This window comes from Arachis hypogaea, chromosome 8 (genome assembly GCF_003086295.3).
Source record: "Arachis hypogaea cultivar Tifrunner chromosome 8, arahy.Tifrunner.gnm2.J5K5, whole genome shotgun sequence".
Taxonomy (NCBI): domain Eukaryota; kingdom Viridiplantae; phylum Streptophyta; class Magnoliopsida; order Fabales; family Fabaceae; genus Arachis; species Arachis hypogaea.
The window spans coordinates 10,406,392-10,430,295 of record NC_092043.1 but is presented as its reverse complement, the minus strand read 5'-3'; the positions used below and the strand labels follow the sequence as shown (position 1 = coordinate 10,430,295).

Here is a 23,904-nt window from a genome sequence, read left to right as displayed (position 1 = left end):
TATGGCCCACATCACAAAAGTTACAAGTGTATGGATTCTCAAGGTAAGATATTTATTACTCGTCATGTGCTTTTTGATGAAAAGATTTTTTTTCATAAACTTCTATGTTTTTAGAATAGTGCAACATACCAGCCAGAAATACTACTGTCACTTCTATATTGCCAGTTCCTATGCTGATTTTCACTACCGATTCTACATCCAATTCACTTTCTCCTTCACTTATCACTCACACATCTCCCACACCAATTACTAGTACCACCCCTCCAGCCTCCTCTTCAGATACAATAACTAATTTTCAACCCTAACTCCTATCTCCATAGAGGGCATTGGAATTTCACCTCCATTCATTGCTAATTCCAACACTACCAATGCTCATCCTATGATTATCCGTTTAAAAACTAGGTCCCTAAAGCCTAAATTTTTACAATCCACAGTGAAAGCTCTTCCTGATCTTCTCAATGAAATAACCCCCAACTTACAACAACACATTAGACCAAAGAAATGGAGAAGGAGTTAGCTGCTCTACATCGAAATCAGACTTAGACAATGGTTGCACCACCACCAAATAGCACTGTGATAGGTTGTCGTTGGATCTTTGCCATCAAATGACATCCCGATGGAACAATACTCAAATATAAAGCACGACTTGTGGTAAAAGGCTTTCATCAATGAGAAGGAATTGACTATGATCAAGTCTTCAACCCTGTCATCAAGCTAGCAACTATTCATATCATTTTAAAAATTGTAATTTCTCAATCTTGGCCAATTCGATAATTCGATTTCAACAATGCTTTCCTCAATGGTAAACTTTAAGAAACTATTTACATGTAGCAACCTCCCTCTTTTCCTCAAGACTTCCCAAGTTAGGTTTGCAAACTTCATAAGTCCATTTATGGTTAGGCCTCTCGAGCCTGGTTCACTAAATTGTCTAACACTTTTTCTCGATTTGGCTTTCAAAATATCAGGTCAGATCCTTCTTTGTTCTTACGATTCACTTAAACTTCTACTATGTATGTCTTAGTGTATGTTGATTATATTCTTGTTACCTATAATAATGATTTTGAGATTATTAAACTTATATCACAACTTAATTCTATTTTTTCTTTATAGGGATAGGGAGAATTCAGTTTCTTCTTAGGCATAGAAGTAACAAAAACATCAAGATCTTACATATTATCAAAATCAAAGTATATTAGAGACCTTCTAGTTAGATTCTAGATGCATGAATCTCATCCTATACCTACTTCCATGATTATAAGTATTAAACTCTCAGCTCATGGCAATGATGTATTTGACAAGGTGGAAACTCAGGTGCAGTCGACTTCATGTGAAGTTGATACTTGAGAGCCGTTATATGATTTGATTGATTTGACTAAATTTTCATCTAACGACTCTCAAGTATCAACTTCACGTGAAGTCGACTTTACCTGAGTTTACACCATTTGACAATCCAACTCATTACAGATCAATTGTTGGGGCCTTTCAGTATGCAACTCTAATTAGGCTTGACATTGCCTATGCTGTGAACAAAATTTCTCAGTATATGCATAAACTTCTTCTCCCACACTGGAAGTGTGTTAAGAGAATTTTGAGATATTTAGCAGGTACCATTGATCAAGGACTTCTTTTTTAATCTTATACTGATTTGACTTTGTTTATCTTTGCAAATTCATATTGAGGCACGGATGTTGATGACCGTCAATCCACAACTGGCTTCTGTGTCTACTTGGCACGCACCAATCTGGTTTCTTAGGCAAGTAGGAAGCAACATTCTGTCAGCAAGTCTAGTGCTGAAGCTGAGTTCAGAAGCATTGCTGCAGCCGAAACAGATCTTCGGTGGATATTGAACTTGTTCACTGAACTTTGACTCCAATGTTCAAACACTCCAGTGATTTACAATGATAACGTCAGTGCTGTCATGCTCACAAGAAATCCTATCCTCCATAACAAAACCAAACACTTTGACCTTAATCTCCATTCAGTACGGGAATGAATAAATCACAATCAACTTGTCGTAGTTGACATTCCAACTAACAGACCAGTTGCAGATCTCTTTACAAAGCCCCTGTCCCTTTTCACCTTTGATCGCTTCAGGAATAAACACAAGGTTTTGTCTGAAAAGGCCATGAGTTTGAGGGGGATGTTGAGTATAGAAATAATAGAGTTACTGAGATAACTTGACTAAGCAAGAAAATCAAAATTTATTGTGTTAAAACTCTGGTTTAACTAACCAATTTTGTTATCATCTTGTTATTGGGCCATGAAGGATTGAGTTCTATATATAGAGTTTATGTGGCCCTTTTCATGTATAAGATAACGTTCTTCTATTTCGTTGAATGAGAATACACAATCTTCGCCTTCTTCACCCTTGATCTCTGGTGCCTAACAATAGAAATATATTAGATCCAAGAAAAATAATGAATCTACTACTCCTTTTCTTATACACCATTTTATATATAATTTTTTTTTATGAGTAATGCTACATATCTAAGTGCTTATTTGAACATCATTAAGTTGATATAAAAATATCTTTTTTCAATAAAAAAGATCTTTTTTATTTTTTAGCGTATTTTGTAAATTTTTAATAGTAAAAGTAAAAGTACTAAAAAAATATATTTTTTGAGAAGTTATAATTTACATTTTTTTAAAAGATCTTTTTTTAAATAAAAGATCATTTTCACGTAATAAATAAACAAAAAAGTACTGTTATACCCAAACATAATTGATAAATAAAAAGATTTTTTGCATGAATTATGCAAATATAAAATTATTTTTACTTTTTTATAAGATCTTTTGAAAAAAAAAAATTTTTAAAAGTTCACCCAAACAAGTCCTAAGTCCTTTTATGAACTAAGTCTAAGCAAGTTAAACAATAAAATTTAGAATAATGTTAGTTATAACCAATTTTTGTTATGTTGACTAATTTTGTTAGATTTAATCAATAAAAAGTTTAAATGTGTGACATTATTATTATTTTTTTATATTGTATATTGCATGAATTTACAAAAAAAAATGGTATATTAAAATTGGAGTGACAATATCTATTTTCTAAATTTAAAACTAAAGAAGATAAATAGATATTCTTTATTTGAGAGTGAACACAAATATCAATAACAAAGAATCTTCACAAATAGAATATATATATATATATATATATATATATATATATATAATATATATATATATATATATATATATATATATATATATAGATATATGATACTCTGCCTCTAGTTTCCAAATGTACAAGAAAGTAGTGTTGCAACATTGATTATCCTTCTCTTTGAACAAATATAAGCTCGTTTATGATTTGGAAGTTCCTCTAGGAATGAAAACCTTCTCTTGATGTATACTTGAAACTCTTGGATTTTAAAAATTTTAAACATAATAATACCACCTATAAAAGGAAACAAAAGATACCACAAAAGAAAGAATTGTTTAAATTTAGAAAAAATAATTATAAATACCAAAAAAAAAGAAAGAAAAAAAAAGGTTAGTCTCTTAACTTGTTATGCCTTAAAAGGTTGGCAGCAATATGACCTTTTAAGTAACGGTTTGTTAGGATTTTTTTCTTTGAGAGAGAGAGCAAAAACAGAAATAGACGAAATAAAGATGACCTTTGTTAGAAGAGTAAAATTTAGATTTTCTTATATTATCGGAAGAATTTTAAATATATCAGGTATATTTGTATTTTAATAATTTTAATCATTAATTTTAATTATAAAAAATATATAATATATATTAATTAAAGTTAACAATTAAAATTATTGATTAAAATTATTAAAATATCAGTATTTTAGATATATTTAAAAATTTTCCTATGTTATAATATACTAATGCCATTATATGTTCGTTGAAAAATTTATATATGATTTGATTTTGACGTATTATCCTAAAATATGACTTGTGGGTAAAATGCAAATATATAGGTTTGAGCTCCTCGCAATTTATAAAAAAAATTCTCTTTTTCTTTTTCTGCGAAAAAGTAACTTTATGTAATGAATTTGAGGAAGTATAAGGAACTAATGGAATATTTGTACAATATGTACAATGAAAGTTTAGGGATGTCCAATTCAATATTAGAGATATAATCATTAGTGTTATGTTTTTCTATCAACTGAAGTTTTTGGAATGAGTAGTATCATGACATAATATCATAGCTTTATTATTTTTAGTATCCAAATACACATTGTACAAATATTCCATTAACTCTCCAACAGGACTTAATGAATTTAGCTTCGAGAAGCATGTTTTTATAAATTGAGTTGATGGATTCAATTTTTCATAATATGCAAAATGATATTAAAGTATTTTTTCAATTAAAATCTAATTACCAAGCTAAAGAATCATTTAAAAAAAAACTCTTTTTTTAGTATATATATACCACTAGGAATTGCAATGTTCATTTTAACTTTCTTTCTATAGTCTCCTATGCAAAGTTTCTCTCATCTTTAATCTCTAAGTGTAGAGCAAAAGTTAATAAAGTTTTGGAAAGAAAAATGAAAGTTAATATGAATTTATTATTAATATACTATAATAGTGGGAACTTTATTGCATATAGAGACATAGAGTCCTATTCCAAAGAGAATCACAAATATTTTATATAGGTATGTATCCGGTGCTAATATTCATTGAGTTAATAAAATTTTAAATAGTGAATGTAACTAATGAAATTAACATGCAAAAATATTCTTGATCCATCGATAAAATTTTGTGTATCATAAAAGAGTTGTATATTGCGTTTGAGTAATTGCTATTGATAATAAATAGAGTAAAATGCATAACTAAATTAAAGGTATCTTAAAATTACATGAATTTTTCAAAATAAAAATTATTACGTTAAAATCTCATGCTATTTGATTTATTATTAAATAGTCTATATATAATAAATTAAATCAGCTTAATTTGATTTAGTATTAGTATAAATTATTTTCTATTAACTTTAAAATATAAACGTCAATAAAAAAATACTTCCTATTTGAATTCAAATAAAATATCAAAAAAATCAAAACGAATAAGAATAGAAATCTAACTTTTATATTTTAGTTCAAATTTTAAAAAATTTATATTTTTATAAATTTATGAATTTAAGATGGAATATTAAACGATTTCTAAAAATTTATTAAAAACTATCCTTTAACTCATTAGCATCTATAGAATTATTACAGGGACTTTTGACGTTAAAAAAGTTAATATAAAGTATAACCCTCCAACGTGATGACGATGGTTTCAATTGCTACGGCATCTCAAAATAAATGCATGAATAATGAACATGACATCGAAGGAAAATGACTAATAACTACCCAATGTAGCCATCTTAGAAGTGTATTTATCTCACCCTTTCGCTTTAGTTTCTTTATACACCAGAATGTCCCGTGATTTTCCATAAATCGCAATAAATTGCATATATCAAAATCTCCTTATACAATATATAATTGTTTCCAACATTTTATTAGTGGGAATATATCTTAAATTTAAATTTTTTAAATTTTGAATTTTTATTCGAGAAGATAAAGTGTAATTTTTTAGACTTTAATAATTTTTTTTATATTTTTTAGTCTTATTTATAAAATAAATAATAAAAAAATATATTTTATTTTTTAAAATAAAATTTAAAATTTAAAGAATCTAAATCATATATATATAAAAAAATTTAAATTTTTATTCAAAAAAATAAAGTGTGATTTTTTAATCTTAAATAATTTTTTCTTATATTTTTTTAGTCCTATTTATAAAATAATTAATAAAAAATTATACTTTATTTTTTAAAATAAAATTTAAAATTTAAAAAATTTAAATCATATATATATATATATACCGGTGTCTTTTTTCCCCTAAAGTGGTTTCAGATATTAATTGCTCATTTTTCTTTGCACTCTTAATAATTAAGTTCTTTTGTTTGTACATATTTGACTTGTCAATTTTTTCCCATTTTCCCCCCAAAGGGGCGTTCTGGCTTACTTTTCAATAATTGTGCCTAGCACTAGATTCAAACATTAAAAGCAAATTGGGGCAACATAAAAAAAAATTATAAGTAAATATAGGACAAAAGATAAAATTAAGAAGAAACTAAATCATAAAAACAAAAATTTTATAAATAAAATTCATAATTTAAAAGGGCCATTGCCTCTTTTAACTATACTAAGCTTCGTTCCTGACTTAAAAGTATGAACTAACTAGTTATTATTATATTAAAAATAATTTCGTTCCACGTTAATTATTTTATTATGGATGGATAGACGAGCCAGTTATTTAATAGTTGATAATAATGCTTAGAAAAACGTGGCCGGAGGAGGAGAATAGGCGATAATCATCTGTTCAAGATTTGAACAAGTTGCAAATCTTTGAGTTTAGCGATAAAATTAATATTGACTATTTATTTTGACAATCAAGGTAATATTACGTATAGCCCAAAATTGAGGTAATTAATTAAATTAGTATATTTATTCGTGTTTTGGATGGGATAATATATAAAAATATAAAAAATAAATAATTTTAAATAAAATATACATAATAGTTATTACAATAAAAAATTTATTAAATTATTATTAAAAATAATGAGTAATAATTTTATTTGTTTCATTTGATATAATTTTAAAAATTGACATGTGCGTGAGTTTTGAAAAAGTCTCTAGTAACAATCTTTAAGTAAAATTATAGACTATCTGGTGTGATTTGATTTTAGTAAGGAATTGATAAGCTATTCAGATAGTGTGTGAGACAGATTTTAATAAAACTTTTTTTTTTATGAATAATTGAAAACTATCTGATCTCATGTAGATTTAGATTTAATCAAAAAGATATTTGAGTTGAAACTGCAGCAGGATTAAGTGTGTTAAATTCAGCTTGATTTAAAAGGAGGTAACCATGTCACCAGATTGGCTAGTTAAATATGGAGCCCTGAAAATTATAGAATCGGTCGCGTGAATTCTTCTAGCACATTTTTTTATTATATTTGTTGGAGATGAATCTTTTTTATTAGAAGTTTTTTTCTTCTTCTTCTTTACTCTTTTCTTTTTTTTTATTTTTTAATTTGAGTTAAGTACTAATTTGGTATCCAAAAAACGAAAACGTTGATAAATAGTTCTTAAAAAATTATTAAATTTGACAAAAATATTAACTATCATTTAAGTTGGACGACGTTAATGTTAAACGTTGAGTTTTTTATATTTTTAGTTTTATAATTAAAAAATCTCCTCTTCTTCATCCAACTCAACCACTGAAATTTATGAAAAAAAAATTAATCTTTTTTTTTCATATCTAAATCACTAAAAAAAATTGTAATTTTTTTCACACTAAAACTCTCATCTCTATCTTTTTATTTTCCATCCACCAATCTCTTCTTCTTCCTCAATTTCCTCGTGACCAAATCCCTTTAATCATAACAGTCATCTCTTTTTCTTTTTCGTCACTATCCGACTCAAATCACTCACTATACTCGGTGGTAGCAGCAATGGCTTTTTCCACCGTTAATAGTATTTATCAAACAAATAATTAATAAAATATTTATCTATATCTTTTCATTTTAAATATATTTATACATAAAAAAACTACACATAAAAAAATAATAAAAATTAATTTTGTTTGGTCATTTATATAAAAAGACTAAAAAATTATGATTATCTAACAAAATTAATTTATATTTATAACATTCAATTTAAATAAGTAAAAAATCATTTTATTTTATTTTAGTTCTTACTTCACATTATTTGAATTTGTTTCAATATATATGATTTGATTTGATTTAATTATTAATTAAAATTATCTTAATTATTTATTTTATTCATAAATTATTATTTAATGATTAATAAATTAATTAAATTAATTAATTAATACATATAATTAGTATAATTAATTTAATTTAATAAATTAAACTAAATAAATTAAAAAATATTACTAAAATATTAAAAAATAAATTAAAAAATATTACTGTTGAATTTAAAAATAATCTTATAATTATTTAAATGATAAACATTTAATTAATTATATTGATTAATAACTTGACTTAATAGGTATAACGTTTTAGCTTTAAAATTGATATAAATACTTATTTGATACGAAATTGAAAGAGATTGTTGTTACCAAAAATTAAAAAAAAAAAACTATAATAATAATGATGATGATTATGGACAGTAATGATCAGAATTATTATCCAGCAACGGATGAGTGTAAGACTCCTAAATTTTTAAAAATTATTAATAAATTATTTATGATATATTATATTTATTTAAGATTATATTTTTAGAGATTTTTATATAAAAGTTGAGTAAACCCTTATTTATTATTTAGAGTTCTTATAATTGAAAAATAATGAATAGTTTATATGCCTTAATTTTAATATATAGATTTTTAACCTTATTTTATAAATAAAAGAGAATTAATTTACTTATCTCTAATTTTTACTAAATTAGTATTTAACTGAAAATTATTTAAAAATTATTAATTAGAAGACATTTTTAAAGATGGATATTTTATATTTAATTTGATTTCTATTATTATCCTACTTTTTATTTAAATCATAAATAGCTTGTTTTATAAAACTTTATTCAACCGTAAGGAAATTATTTGAATGCTTTAATGCTGCTGCTTTGGAAATATAAACAAGACATAGCACTTTATTTTATTTAATAATTGTTATGATAACTAGATTTAGCAATTCTGGTTCTGATTTTAACTAAGAAAAGATTGGGAGTTAATTATCACTCACTTCTTCCCTTTTCCTTTTCACGCTAAACAAAACCCTAACCCCTTCTAAGCTTACCCTCCACCGCCACACTCTTTTTCCCAATACCCAGCAATACCCAAGTACCCAACGTAACTCCAAAAAAAAAAAAAAAAAGAACCAAAAGAAAGAAGAAGAAAAGGGGAGGGCTGACCACATCACCAGCGCAGGAGAGAACCGAGGGGAGAGAGAGAGTGAGGCGTCTGAGAGAGAGAGAGTCAGAGGGAGCTGCTACGCCGTTGCGAGGGAGAGGAGGCGCCGCTGCTGTTATTGCCTCGCCGTCGCCGATTGATGGAGGGGGAAAACACGTGACTGAGGGAAGCACCCAGGAGATGCGAGGAAGAGGAGCCGCCGCGCTTTGCCGCAACCAGCACCATCGTTTCCTGCGCCGCTGCTGAGTCAAGACGTCGCCACCGAAGCCTATCGCCGCCATTCGCGCCTCTATCGCCGTCCGAGAAGCTTCCATGGTCGTTGCCGTCGAGCTCACAAGTGAGAGAAAGAGAGTTGCATGTGAGAGAGAAAGGTGTTGCGCCGCCGTTCTTTACTGTGCAGCCACCGCCACACCTTGTCATCGCTAGAGCTGCCACCGCCGCATGCCACCGCCGCTTCTCACCGCCAAGGGAAAACCTTGCCTACGCTGCTGCCTTCCAGGCTAGATTCACCGGTAACCCTGCCTCTTGCTTTCTTGAAACATGTTCCACTTCTATTCTGTTCCACTGTTTTGATTATTGTTGGTGTCTCTGCTGCCTTAATTACTCAGATTAATGCTCTCTGCTGCCTTAAACACTCAGATTAATGCTACTGCCGCCAGAACGGGTTTCCTGGTCTAATTTCTGCTTCTTGTGGCTCCACCGTTCTGTTTCTCTGTAGCTGCAGTTAGTCTTCCATCTAAAACCCTTATAATTATTGATGTCATATGCTTGTTTTGATTCAATTTTTGATATATGTCCTTGTCTTCGGTTTCTTGAAACTATTTCAGTCACTGTCATTGCAATTCATATTGACACGGTTGTTATAAGAGGTGTCGGGCTGTTGTTATTTCCATGGGGGTTATTGTTGTCACTGTCGCCATGAATTGAAAGAAAAGGGAATTACCACGATAAATTACGCGAACTCAGCTAGTTGAGGTAGGGATGTCTTTCTTAAATTTGTTTTCCTTTTCAGAGTTGTGATAAATCGATATTAATGCGTGAAATACATTTCTGTGATTTCGTAAGTCTTATGAATTGGATTGAGCTGTTTTGAATGAACGAGATTATTAATTTGATTGACAGATTGATCGATTGAGAAAATTGGGTGTTTTGATTAGTTGAATGATATTGTTAAAGTGGTTTTTCTTGAATTATCGGATGAGATTTATTATTGGCATTTAGTTTAACTTTAGAAAAGGTTTGATTTTAGAAAAGATTGAATATTGAAATCTGATTTGATGCCGGAATCTGATTTTAAAAACAAATTTGGAAAGGACCTGATATTTGAAAATGGCTTGTTTACTGAGAATAATTTACTATTTTGAAAAAGGTGCGAACAAGGTTTGAGGAATGGTTTGGTTTGAAACTGTTTGAGAAAACCGAGAGTTCCTAATCATTGATTGGATTTTGGATTTTACAGTTTTCTTGGATTTCAGTATGGTTGTGAAAATGGTTATTAGAAATGATTTGAATGATTAACAGGCACTTGGTTTGGTTTGGTTGGGACCCGGAAAGGGTGGCAGTGTCCGAGTTTTAGAGGAGATGCTGCCGAAATTTTATAAAAATAGAAGTTTTATTTGAATTAGTTATTTTAAAAAGGTTTAATTTTAAGCATTATATAGTTTAAGATTACTTTATTTATCAAAGGAAAAGTTATGTTTGAATTGGGAATTGTTAGTGAACGGAATGGAAAGAAGGACGATGAGGATTTTCTTTGAAATATGATTTTGAATGAAATCCGATAAAATTGGAAATGAGGTATGATTGATGAATGATAATGATGTTGAGAATGACTTAGACATTGATGAATGTTGAATGAATTATTTATATGGCTTATGAAATTGAAATATCTGAGACACGAGTTTCCCTGGATAAAGTGCTGTGGCTTGCCACCATGTGTACCAGGTAGAAAATTCGATACTCTGTTGACCCTACGACGTAAGTGTGACCGGGCACTATATAAATTCCCGGGAATGTTACCCCCATTGAGCAATATTGGTTATTTGAGAAAAAGCTATGCATAGACTCTTGGGGATGCACGTCGGGGGACAGTCTAAGGACAATTCAGACTTGTCGGGTTGGCTGGATAACCGACAGATGAGCCTCATCAGCCATAGGACAGGCATGCATCATATGCATTTGTATGCTTTGCTTGAGTTTGAACTTGTTTTGGTTTGCCTAATTGCTAAACTGTTCTTAACTGTTACTTGAACTATTTGCTGTAATTGCTACCTACTTGTGTTTTCCTTGTCTGTTTTGCCTGTGTTTGTTCTGCCGTGCTACATTTGAGAATGAACTTTGGTGCTGAATTATTGATTGTGCTGTTTGAATGTGTGTTTGGTTTTTGATTGAGATTCTCTTATAGGAAAGGAAAGGTTTCGGATTTCTAAAAGATTAAAAGTTATTTCTTTGAAAAGGTTCTGAACGATTATTCATTGGTTTTTAAAAGATTCATAAGGCAATGATAATCACTGAGCTTAAAAACAGCTTTCTTATTGAATATCTTCTTATGACAACTTTGAAACTCCGTGGTGAGACCGTGTGGTTAAGTTCTCACCCCCCTACAGGTTTACCTTTTCAGGAACCGGGTGAAGAAGCATTAAGAAGAGTTATACTGCGTTTGGTTTATATGCTGTTGTATTGATTAGATTATTTTTCTTCCCTCGTCTTTGTTATTACAAGTTTGTAAGAGGGATAGGAATTGTATGTTTTATATGTATAATATATTGAACTATTATGTAAGGAGTCTTGTATATGAATGTATGCCTGTTTTGTATTTTTCTTAAGATAAAGTATTTATTTATGGTTTTCAAAGAAATCAACGATATAGTGTCGAATCACAGGCTCCTATTTTATTATTTAGTATGTAAAGTGGTCGTAATACTTCTTGCTATTAGAGTAGCGCAGCCGGAAGCGTGACTTCTGATAGAGAGGGTGTTACATTATGGTATCAGAGCGGTCTTTCCTGTAGGGCCTGAGGAATGAACCGACTATGCTTCAATTGCATATTCTGAGAGTCTGTCATGTAGTAGGTCTTGTTTGAATAACGAGAATAGAGCTTTAAGTACATGACGGTCTATTGATTAATGCCATTAGTCTCGCATTGCATAATTCCTGGTATTAAGTTTGGCCGGCTTAACACTAGTAAATTATGTATATGGAAGCACCAATGGTTTATCATAGACGATATGGAGTCATAGATAACGTGAGTCGCGGGTTTTGTGAATGTTAGAGATTATTTCTCGAAGTTACGCGGTTAAGTGTCTTGAACTCTGCGAATATCACGTATCTTATTCCTGCTTTGTATGCTCTAAGGTTCTTGTCTGCGATACTTTTCTTGAAAAGTGATCAGATTATCTTTCAATCCTACTCTTGTTCACGTACGCTCTTGTTTGATCCTAACTGCCTATGCCTGTTTAAAATCCTTGGTGTATTTACCTTCTTTATTTAAGCACTTCCTTTTGAATCATGTATTTTTTTTATATAGCTTTGAATCTGTTTGATGCAGTACACCTTTTTAAGTTCATATTTCGAGTCCTTTGTAAACAAATTGTAATTTAGTTTTCCTCTTATTTGATGATAATTACAGTCATTCTTTAAATCTTAATAAAACCACTTTTGATTTGAAATATACAACCTCTTTTAATTTGATATATACTTCTTTATTTAAACATTGAAAGTTTCTTATACAGTTTAAAAAATTAATTGTTTCCAATACCTTGCCTGTTTTTTCACTGATTTATGGAAATGTAAATATACTTTAAATGCAATTTGATTTTCTAACAATTTTATTACTGTTTTTACAAATATCCTTATTAGACTATATATGTAGATATTTTTTTTAAAGAAAGATTTTTATCTCTTCCTAGTTGGTTTTTGTTTGGTAAACTTCACCTAATTTATTTTTAATTTGAATTTGATTTAGCATATTACATTGTTTATACAATTGTTGTTCGTTTAGAAAAAAAATGTTGGACTCATGTCTTTCTTCTTGTGAATAGACCAATTTCTTTCTTAAGCTTTTCGTTTCTGAGAATGTCATATTTGATTCTGTTTTTAATTACTCTCTTACCTTTTTTTTTTGAACATCATCATTAGTCTTAGTTTTTCATTTCTTATGAATCTCATGCTCATCCGAGTCAACTTGAATTCGTTTCCATCTGATGCACCATTTGTCCTTTTATTTGTCTTTCTTTAGTCAAAGATTCTTTCTTGAGAATTTTCTATTGATTAAGTTACCTTTCCTGACGCGTTTTGTATTCCTTTGGACCAATTGAAAACTCATTTAATAATCCATATTTAGTGAGTTCTTGTTGAATTCTCTTGATTTGAAGATTCTTTCTTCCATGGACTAATTTCCTTTTAAGCGCACCATAATTTTCTTAAATGATTTTGCGAGGTGGTTATTCTAAGTATACTCTCAAAATTTTGTTCTGGACCATTTTGACGAAGTTTTGAGTTCTTTTAAAGAAATTTAAGTTTTGAATCGACTTTTTAAGTTGCTGAGTTCCTTCTTAAGCTTTTCGTTTCTATGAGTGACATGCTTTATGAATCCTAACCGAAATCCTTTGATTTAAGTTCCTTTCTTAAAATGAGTTAGTTTCCTTTTTCACATCTTAATATTATTGAACATCTTTATAAGGTTGTGAATTCAAGTATATTATTGGAGTTTTGTTTTAAACCTTTTTAAACAAGTTTTGAGTTATTCTTATGCAAAGTTGTCCCTGACTTTGAATTGCTTTACTTGAACAGTGTCTCTCTTTGATGTGATTTGAACTTGTTTTGAGACGATATAACCGTCTATTGAAGTTTTAATAAAATCGCTTTCAATTCAGCTTATACTCCTTTACCTTATACTCTGAAAAATTCTGTATGTGATTTAAAATCGTTCGATTATAGTGTATCATCTTTTCCTTTTATGAGTAAAACTTTATCTTAGGTTTTCTTCCAACAAGATTGTAGTTTTCATACATGCTTGAAAAAGAAGAGAAAATACAATTTTGCTCTTGGCCAAATTAATCTTTTTATTTACAAAGTTTGTGTAATCTATTTCCACTTTAATTTATATTGAAATAATGTCACATTTACGCTTTTATTAATCTTTTGAAGGATGTTTGTTACCCATTTTCTCTTTTAGAACATGAAATGATTTCTCCTTAAGTTTTCCATTCTTTACGAACAATGCATTCGAGAATATTTTTAAACCATACTCTTGAGTTCTATACACTGTCTTTGGTTTGGATATCCTTCTTCTGTAAACCTCATATCTCTTGATTTAGCTTGAATTCGTTTCAAAATACTGCATTGGGTTTCATCTTATTGGTCTTATCGAATTCCTTTGATTCAAAAGTTACCCTTGTAGTTGTCAGTTGATTCTCTTTTTAACACCCTTCATTGCTTGTATATCCTTGTTTACTTGTGGTCTCAACAATTCTTTCAAACTCTTATGAATGTTGTCCTTCTTTTCTAAGGTTTTGTGTTCTTCTGAATAAACTCGAAAATTGTTTTAATGTCACGTGCGACCTTTAAGTATAGTAATACGATACGTTTGTTCCTTAAGATGTGTTTATGGATATGGAAGGTGAAGTGGTAAGTGTACGACGTTGTGAGGAGTTGTGAAAATTTCCTTTCTCGCGGAAGGGTTTGCAGATGTTAGGCTTATCGTCGGTCAGGGAGTTGTGAAGTGACTGATGGAGTTAGGAAGCGGAAGTTTTGAATTGGTACGAGGTCCGTGCGCAGACGTTATCTTGTTTGTTTGTTTACGTCAGCCTATTTTCAAACTTTTGCCTTCTAGATACCCCTTTATTTTAACAAAGGCCTAACTAGGACACTTGCACTTCTTGTGACATCTTTGTTTTGAACCATCTTGTAACTTTTGCTTTAGACCACACTTTTTTTTTCTTTCTTTACACCTAAGTTTTGCAAAATATTTGGTATTTAGAAAATTATATACATGAATACGCCATGACCTCTGCTTTTCTAAAATATACAAAAGTAAAGTATTCAAAACTGTTTTAGTATTTTAAGTATTAAGTTAATTTTCGAGGACGAAAATTTTTATAAGTGGGGTAGGATGTAAGACTCCTAAATTTTTAAAAATTATTAATAAATTATTTATGATATATTATATTTATTTAAGATTATATTTTTAGAGATTTTTATATAAAAGTTGAGTAAACCCTTATTTATTATTTAGAGTTCTTATAATTGAAAAATAATGAATAGTTTATATGCCTTAATTTTAATATATAGATTTTTAACCTTATTTTATAAATAAAAGAGAATTAATTTACTTATCTCTAATTTTTACTAAATTAGTATTTAACTGAAAATTATTTAAAAATTATTAATTAGAAGACATTTTTAAAGATGGATATTTTATATTTAATTTGATTTCTATTATTATCCTACTTTTTATTTAAATCATAAATAGCTTGTTTTATAAAACTTTATTCAACCGTAAGGAAATTATTTGAATGCTTTAATGCTGCTGCTTTGGAAATATAAACAAGACATAGCACTTTATTTTATTTAATAATTGTTATGATAACTAGATTTAGCAATTCTGGTTCTGATTTTAACTAAGAAAAGATTGGGAGTTAATTATCACTCACTTCTTCCCTTTTCCTTTTCACGCTAAACAAAACCCTAACCCCTTCTAAGCTTACCCTCCACCGCCACACTCTTTTTCCCAATACCCAGCAATACCCAAGTACCCAACGTAACTCCAAAAAAAAAAAAAAAAAGAACCAAAAGAAAGAAGAAGAAAAGGGGAGGGCTGACCACATCACCAGCGCAGGAGAGAACCGAGGGGAGAGAGAGAGTGAGGCGTCTGAGAGAGAGAGAGTCAGAGGGAGCTGCTACGCCGTTGCGAGGGAGAGGAGGCGCCGCTGCTGTTATTGCCTCGCCGTCGCCGATTGATGGAGGGGGAAAACACGTGACTGAGGGAAGCACCCAGGAGATGCGAGGAAGAGGAGCCGCCGCGCTTTGCCGCAACCAGCACCATCGTTTCCTGCGCCGCTGCTGAGTCAAGACGTCGCCACCGAAGCCTATCGCCGCCATTCGCGCCTCTATCGCCGTCCGAGAAGCTTCCATGGTCGTTGCCGTCGAGCTCACAAGTGAGAGAAAGAGAGTTGCATGTGAGAGAGAAAGGTGTTGCGCCGCCGTTCTTTACTGTGCAGCCACCGCCACACCTTGTCATCGCTAGAGCTGCCACCGCCGCATGCCACCGCCGCTTCTCACCGCCAAGGGAAAACCTTGCCTACGCTGCTGCCTTCCAGGCTAGATTCACCGGTAACCCTGCCTCTTGCTTTCTTGAAACATGTTCCACTTCTATTCTGTTCCACTGTTTTGATTATTGTTGGTGTCTCTGCTGCCTTAATTACTCAGATTAATGCTCTCTGCTGCCTTAAACACTCAGATTAATGCTACTGCCGCCAGAACGGGTTTCCTGGTCTAATTTCTGCTTCTTGTGGCTCCACCGTTCTGTTTCTCTGTAGCTGCAGTTAGTCTTCCATCTAAAACCCTTATAATTATTGATGTCATATGCTTGTTTTGATTCAATTTTTGATATATGTCCTTGTCTTCGGTTTCTTGAAACTATTTCAGTCACTGTCATTGCAATTCATATTGACACGGTTGTTATAAGAGGTGTCGGGCTGTTGTTATTTCCATGGGGGTTATTGTTGTCACTGTCGCCATGAATTGAAAGAAAAGGGAATTACCACGATAAATTACGCGAACTCAGCTAGTTGAGGTAGGGATGTCTTTCTTAAATTTGTTTTCCTTTTCAGAGTTGTGATAAATCGATATTAATGCGTGAAATACATTTCTGTGATTTCGTAAGTCTTATGAATTGGATTGAGCTGTTTTGAATGAACGAGATTATTAATTTGATTGACAGATTGATCGATTGAGAAAATTGGGTGTTTTGATTAGTTGAATGATATTGTTAAAGTGGTTTTTCTTGAATTATCGGATGAGATTTATTATTGGCATTTAGTTTAACTTTAGAAAAGGTTTGATTTTAGAAAAGATTGAATATTGAAATCTGATTTGATGCCGGAATCTGATTTTAAAAACAAATTTGGAAAGGACCTGATATTTGAAAATGGCTTGTTTACTGAGAATAATTTACTATTTTGAAAAAGGTGCGAACAAGGTTTGAGGAATGGTTTGGTTTGAAACTGTTTGAGAAAACCGAGAGTTCCTAATCATTGATTGGATTTTGGATTTTACAGTTTTCTTGGATTTCAGTATGGTTGTGAAAATGGTTATTAGAAATGATTTGAATGATTAACAGGCACTTGGTTTGGTTTGGTTGGGACCCGGAAAGGGTGGCAGTGTCCGAGTTTTAGAGGAGATGCTGCCGAAATTTTATAAAAATAGAAGTTTTATTTGAATTAGTTATTTTAAAAAGGTTTAATTTTAAGCATTATATAGTTTAAGATTACTTTATTTATCAAAGGAAAAGTTATGTTTGAATTGGGAATTGTTAGTGAACGGAATGGAAAGAAGGACGATGAGGATTTTCTTTGAAATATGATTTTGAATGAAATCCGATAAAATTGGAAATGAGGTATGATTGATGAATGATAATGATGTTGAGAATGACTTAGACATTGATGAATGTTGAATGAATTATTTATATGGCTTATGAAATTGAAATATCTGAGACACGAGTTTCCCTGGATAAAGTGCTGTGGCTTGCCACCATGTGTACCAGGTAGAAAATTCGATACTCTGTTGACCCTACGACGTAAGTGTGACCGGGCACTATATAAATTCCCGGGAATGTTACCCCCATTGAGCAATATTGGTTATTTGAGAAAAAGCTATGCATAGACTCTTGGGGATGCACGTCGGGGGACAGTCTAAGGACAATTCAGACTTGTCGGGTTGGCTGGATAACCGACAGATGAGCCTCATCAGCCATAGGACAGGCATGCATCATATGCATTTGTATGCTTTGCTTGAGTTTGAACTTGTTTTGGTTTGCCTAATTGCTAAACTGTTCTTAACTGTTACTTGAACTATTTGCTGTAATTGCTACCTACTTGTGTTTTCCTTGTCTGTTTTGCCTGTGTTTGTTCTGCCGTGCTACATTTGAGAATGAACTTTGGTGCTGAATTATTGATTGTGCTGTTTGAATGTGTGTTTGGTTTTTGATTGAGATTCTCTTATAGGAAAGGAAAGGTTTCGGATTTCTAAAAGATTAAAAGTTATTTCTTTGAAAAGGTTCTGAACGATTATTCATTGGTTTTTAAAAGATTCATAAGGCAATGATAATCACTGAGCTTAAAAACAGCTTTCTTATTGAATATCTTCTTATGACAACTTTGAAACTCCGTGGTGAGACCGTGTGGTTAAGTTCTCACCCCCCTACAGGTTTACCTTTTCAGGAACCGGGTGAAGAAGCATTAAGAAGAGTTATACTGCGTTTGGTTTATATGCTGTTGTATTGATTAGATTATTTTTCTTCCCTCGTCTTTGTTATTACAAGTTTGTAAGAGGGATAGGAATTGTATGTTTTATATGTATAATATATTGAACTATTATGTAAGGAGTCTTGTATATGAATGTATGCCTGTTTTGTATTTTTCTTAAGATAAAGTATTTATTTATGGTTTTCAAAGAAATCAACGATATAGTGTCGAATCACAGGCTCCTATTTTATTATTTAGTATGTAAAGTGGTCGTAATACTTCTTGCTATTAGAGTAGCGCAGCCGGAAGCGTGACTTCTGATAGAGAGGGTGTTACAATGAGCACATTATTTTAATTGGAACATATTTAGAAATAGGAAAATTATAACATACAGAATTTATTTTGGTACAGAGATAAAGTGATTTTCGTTTTTTTAATGGATAAATGACATATGGCACTATTTTCCTTGTGAGGGAGCAACTGAGCCGAGGCTATTTTAGGAGTGAAGGGTGGCTTATAATGTGATGGAGCTATAACTGTACAAAGGATTGGATGAGACTTAACAGGCTTGACAAAGGGCTCTTTGATATAAACAAAATATAAACAAATGTTCTCATTAATATTAAAGAATACGGCATTAAAACTAATTGAAAGAAAATGTGAAAAATAAGTAACAACCAAATCAAGTAGAAAACAAAATAAACAATAGAAATGCACGAATATATTTGAAACGGAATACATAGATTTAGTGAACAATAATCAACATTATTATTAATAACAACAACAAATTACTTTAATAAGATCCTTAAAATTTATAAATTGTATTGATTTAATTTTTGATTTACAAAAATTGTATATATCTTCGACATTATAAAAAATTAAAATAAGATCCGTACATTATGCAAACTCAAATAAATGATAGTAATAATTAATAAATATTTGCCAATGAGTAATAGCTCAAATGACATAGTATTTCCATACTCAATTAAGAGGTTGCGGGTTCGAGTCTCCTATCTTTAATAAAAAAAAATTAATAAATATTTTAAAATAATTTTAAATACATAATTATGAATACAAGTAAAAAAAATATTTTATAAAATAATAAAAATTTAATCACATAAAAATATACATTATAAATTTATAAAAATTTTAAGGCTCATAGTTATTTATATAATATCAAAGATTATCTTTACTAAAAATATTATATATACATTAAAAAAATAATCATTATATATTTATGTGAATATTTGTGCTGATTTATTTTTAATATGTATTTTATAAGGATAAATACCGTTTTGGTTCTAAGATTTAGGGTTAAAATTAAATTCGTTTTCAACGTTATTTTAGATTTAAAATCGTCCCTAACATTATTTTTTATATTAAAATCGTCCTTTTGACTTTTTACAGACAAAAATAACCTCCACCACCACCACCTTTTTACCACCACAACTATCTTCTTTACTCCCACCAAATACCAATAATCATACTCAAGAACACAATATTCAACACCAACAATAACACATTATTCAAATTCAAAAATAATAACATCAAATTCAACAATAAGGGCTTGTTTGGGTGAGCTTCTAAGAAAATATCTTTTTTTGAATTATCTTTTTTTAAAAGATCTTATAGAGAAGTAAAAGTAATTTTATGTTTGGATATCTCATATAAAAAGATCTTTTTATTTATCAATTATGTTTGGGTATAACAATATAAAAGTACTTTTTTATTTATTTATTACATAAAAAATATCTTTTTTTTAAGGAAAAAAGATCTTTTAAAAAAAGATGTAAATTACAGCTTCTCAAAAAAGATCTTTTTTTTTATTTTACTAGTGCTTTTACTTTTACTACTAGAAATTTGTCAAACACGTTAAAAAATAAAAAAAGATCTTTTTTCATTGAAAAAAGATCTTTTTTTAACAAAATAATGGCGCCCAAACATGCACTAAAATCAACATACAATAAAAAGAAAATAAAAAAATAACAGAAGCAGAAGTAGAAGCAGAATCAAAAGCAGAAACCAAAGCCAAAACAGAAATAAAAGCCGAATCGAAAGCAGAAGCAGAATTGGTGAGGTACAGCGGCGAGGACGTGAAGTGGCGGCGAGGTCAGTAGTAGCAACACCACCACCACCACCACCACCATCACCTCTCCGACGATGACTAGGAACACAAGGAGGGTGAGAGTCAGGCGCGTTGCTATGAGGGGGAGTCACGGTGATGGCGAGGGGAGTCATCACAGCGCTGCAAGGGCGACGATGAATCACGGTGCTACAAGGGCAACAGTGAATCGCGATTGCAACGGTCAGGCACGGCAAGACTTCTTTCTCTTTAAGTTTTTGCTTCTCTTTCTCTCTCTTCTGAAGATGTCAATGAGAAAAAGGGATTGTGATAAACACCCCCTCATCTTCCCTTTCCCTCTTTCTCTCCCCGGTGTTCTTTTCTTTTTTTTTAATTTATATTTTTTATTAGGAGTAATTTAATAATAAAATAAAAAATTTTATTAAAATTGACGATTTTAATACCAAAAATAATATTGAAGATGATTTTAAATCTAAAATAATGTTGGAGACGAATTTGATTTTGACCTTAAATCTTAGGGATCAAAAGAGTACTTATTCCTATTTTATACTTTAATATGTATTTTATGCAAGTAACTCATTTTTATGTGTGCACATAGCATCGTTGTATCTTTATTAATTTCTATTTTAAAAATTAGAACTTTATATATCTATATTATCAACTACTAATATTTTTTTTAAATGTGAATTAATTTTTTAAGTATTTTTATTAGTAATTTTGTATAAAAAATTTCATGCTCTTATTTTAAGTTTAACATGGAAATAAGTACTGTTTTAGTTAAAACTAAAATTATTTTTAACTTTGTTTTTGATTTAAAATCGTCCCTAACATTTTATTTGGTATTAAAATCGTCATTCGAACAATTATACTGTTAAATTTCCATTACAACTCTATTCTTTTTCTTCTCACTCACATTTTCTTGAGAAAGAAAGGAAAGAAGGGAAAGAGGGAGAAAGAGAGAGACCTCGCCCTTGCCGAATCTCGCACTCGTCCTCGTTGCGCCTTGCGCTCACACCTCGACCTTATCCTCGCAACGTCACAATTCGCTCTCGCCCTTGCAGTGAAATACGCATTACTTTCTTTAATTATTCTTCAAGATGCTAGATTCGTGTGGCTGCTGATGACAACAATGTTATCGACTCAAACTTGAAGTCGTGCACAAAACTGCTTTGTCAGGTTATGCCATTAGTCACATTTGTGCTACGGTATTATGCAATCTCATTGGTATGGAAGACAAGTTTGCATGGTGGCAATGGATGCTTTATTACTGCAGAGACTATTTTGGAGACTCTTAATAAACGGAAGCTTAAAATCGGAAAGAAATATAAATACATTATTTTACTTATTGAAGGTGTAGTTGTTTTTGTGTCAATAAAGTTAGGAACGATTTTGATTTTAATCTTAAACTTTAAGAACTAAAACAATCAAAATAAAATTGATTTTGATTTTGAGTTATGAGTAGCTAATTTTCTCTTATCTTATTTTAATTGTGTTTAATTGATACACAATTACGTTAATCAATTATTGTATTTTACTATTGCCTTTATTCTCTTTAATTTTTCTCATTTACATTTCAGTAATTTACATTTTTGTCACTTTAATTCTTTTCATTTACATTTCAGTTATTTATATTTGTGCAATTTAAATTTTAGTATTTATATTTCTATCATTTACATTCAAGTCATTTAAATTTCAGCTTATATTCCAATTGTTCATCATCCAAACTTGAATCGTCTAACTAAAATAATCAATTGATCATTACTTGCTTAATCTATTAATTCTCGTGAAAACGATATAGTATTATTTGATGCGACTCGATACACTTGCCAATGAGTTAATCATTAAAATATAGTTTCGTGCTATCAGAATGCCATGTCATTATCAGTGCGCGGCAAGATTAAATAGCTAGAAATAGAATAAAGGACCAACTAAGTACACTTTTTTACAAGATCAATAATAATAATAATAATAATAATAATAATAATAATAATAATAATAATATTTTTTATATCATAAAAATATTTATGGGTATAAATTAATTATCTAACAGAAGTAAACTTCCACCCATACGATTTTATAAAAGAAATCTTATCATAACTAAGAATTAAATTTCGGTCAAATTATTATCAATAATAATAATAATAATAATAATAATAATAATAATAATAATAATAATAATAATAATTTTCATTGTATAAATCTATCTTTCATACACATTGTTTATTTTTTTTTTACAGTAAAACTTGTTCTATTATTAAAACCCTAATTTGTATAATAAAAATAAAAAAATTATAAACCTTAAACTTTATCCTAAACCTATAAATTATAAACTTAAAAACATAAAAATTTATCCTTAAATTACAATCTATAGATTTAATTTTTGATACATTTTCAATTCAAAAAATAGTTCAATATACAAATTTTTTTTAACTATAAAACAAATTACTTTTGTTAAAGACTAGTAGAAATAGATTTATTGAAGAGCATCACGCTGTATATAAAAGTCGATTTAACTCTAAGAAAATAAATAATTTTTTCTTTTAACTGTTATCGAAATATATATATATATATATATATATATATATATATATATATATATATAAACTCTTATAATATTGTATATCTAAATTATATACTCAAGCTAAGAAACTCTAAAAGTGATAATCTAACCTAAAAATAATAACAATTCTTTATTATTACTTATTAATAGTAATTGAGTATATGAATAACCTTATAAATAGAATTAATTAAATTTTAACTGAAAACAACTCACACTCATAAGAAGTGTTAAATATATAATATTTTATATTAATATAAAATCACATAAAAATAGTTATTATTATTATTATTATTATTATTATTATTATTATTTCAGATAATATATGATATGGCTATGACTATTTAAGATTTTATAATTTATTTAACAATAATTAAAGAAAAATAAATATTTTATTTAATATTTGAATCCTAAATCCAACCGCTCAAAAAAAGTAATAAGACATTCCCAGAACAAAATATTACATAATTTAAAATATAAAATTCTTATATAACTGATCAGCCAAGCCAATCTTTTATTAAGTTATATATGGGTTAACAGCTCTGATTGTTATAAAAAGATAGCAGAAACACATATCTCAAAATTAGTATACCAAATAAAATATCTGTATATTAGTTCTGTACCATAGTATTACCCAAATATTATTAACAAGATTTGAAGATCACTTGAAAAGGTAGCTGCTGGATATAAAAGGAAATAAATCACGTTATTAATAATGATTCAATCAACTGCAATGACTAGTTAAAGATTTGTTTTCGATATAAGAAGAAGAACAAGGTTTTAAGCAACTCAACGAAAACGATTCAAAAATCAAACACAGTACAATTAAATGTTTTTTTCTTTTTTATTTTTGTTTGTATTTGATTTTTTTTAATCTTCTTAGTACTAATAAAAAATATATGATTTTTTAAATTGGGTGAATATTT

General features: G+C 29.7%; 2 long non-coding RNA genes across 2 annotated transcripts; both read left to right on the top strand.

The window, feature by feature from the left end:
• The first annotated feature begins 8,672 nt into the window (after positions 1–8,672).
• LOC140174796 (uncharacterized) lies at positions 8,673–11,731 on the top strand. The gene is made up of 4 exons (XR_011864529.1): positions 8,673–9,386; positions 9,483–9,597; positions 9,702–9,849; positions 11,481–11,731. It is a non-coding gene; the product is annotated as an uncharacterized lncRNA (long non-coding RNA).
• A 2,742-nt stretch (positions 11,732–14,473) lies between these two features.
• Positions 14,474–18,551, top strand: LOC140174797 (uncharacterized). Its single transcript, XR_011864530.1, has 4 exons — positions 14,474–16,206; positions 16,303–16,417; positions 16,522–16,669; positions 18,301–18,551. It is a non-coding gene; the product is annotated as an uncharacterized lncRNA (long non-coding RNA).
• The last annotated feature ends 5,353 nt before the right edge of the window (positions 18,552–23,904 follow it).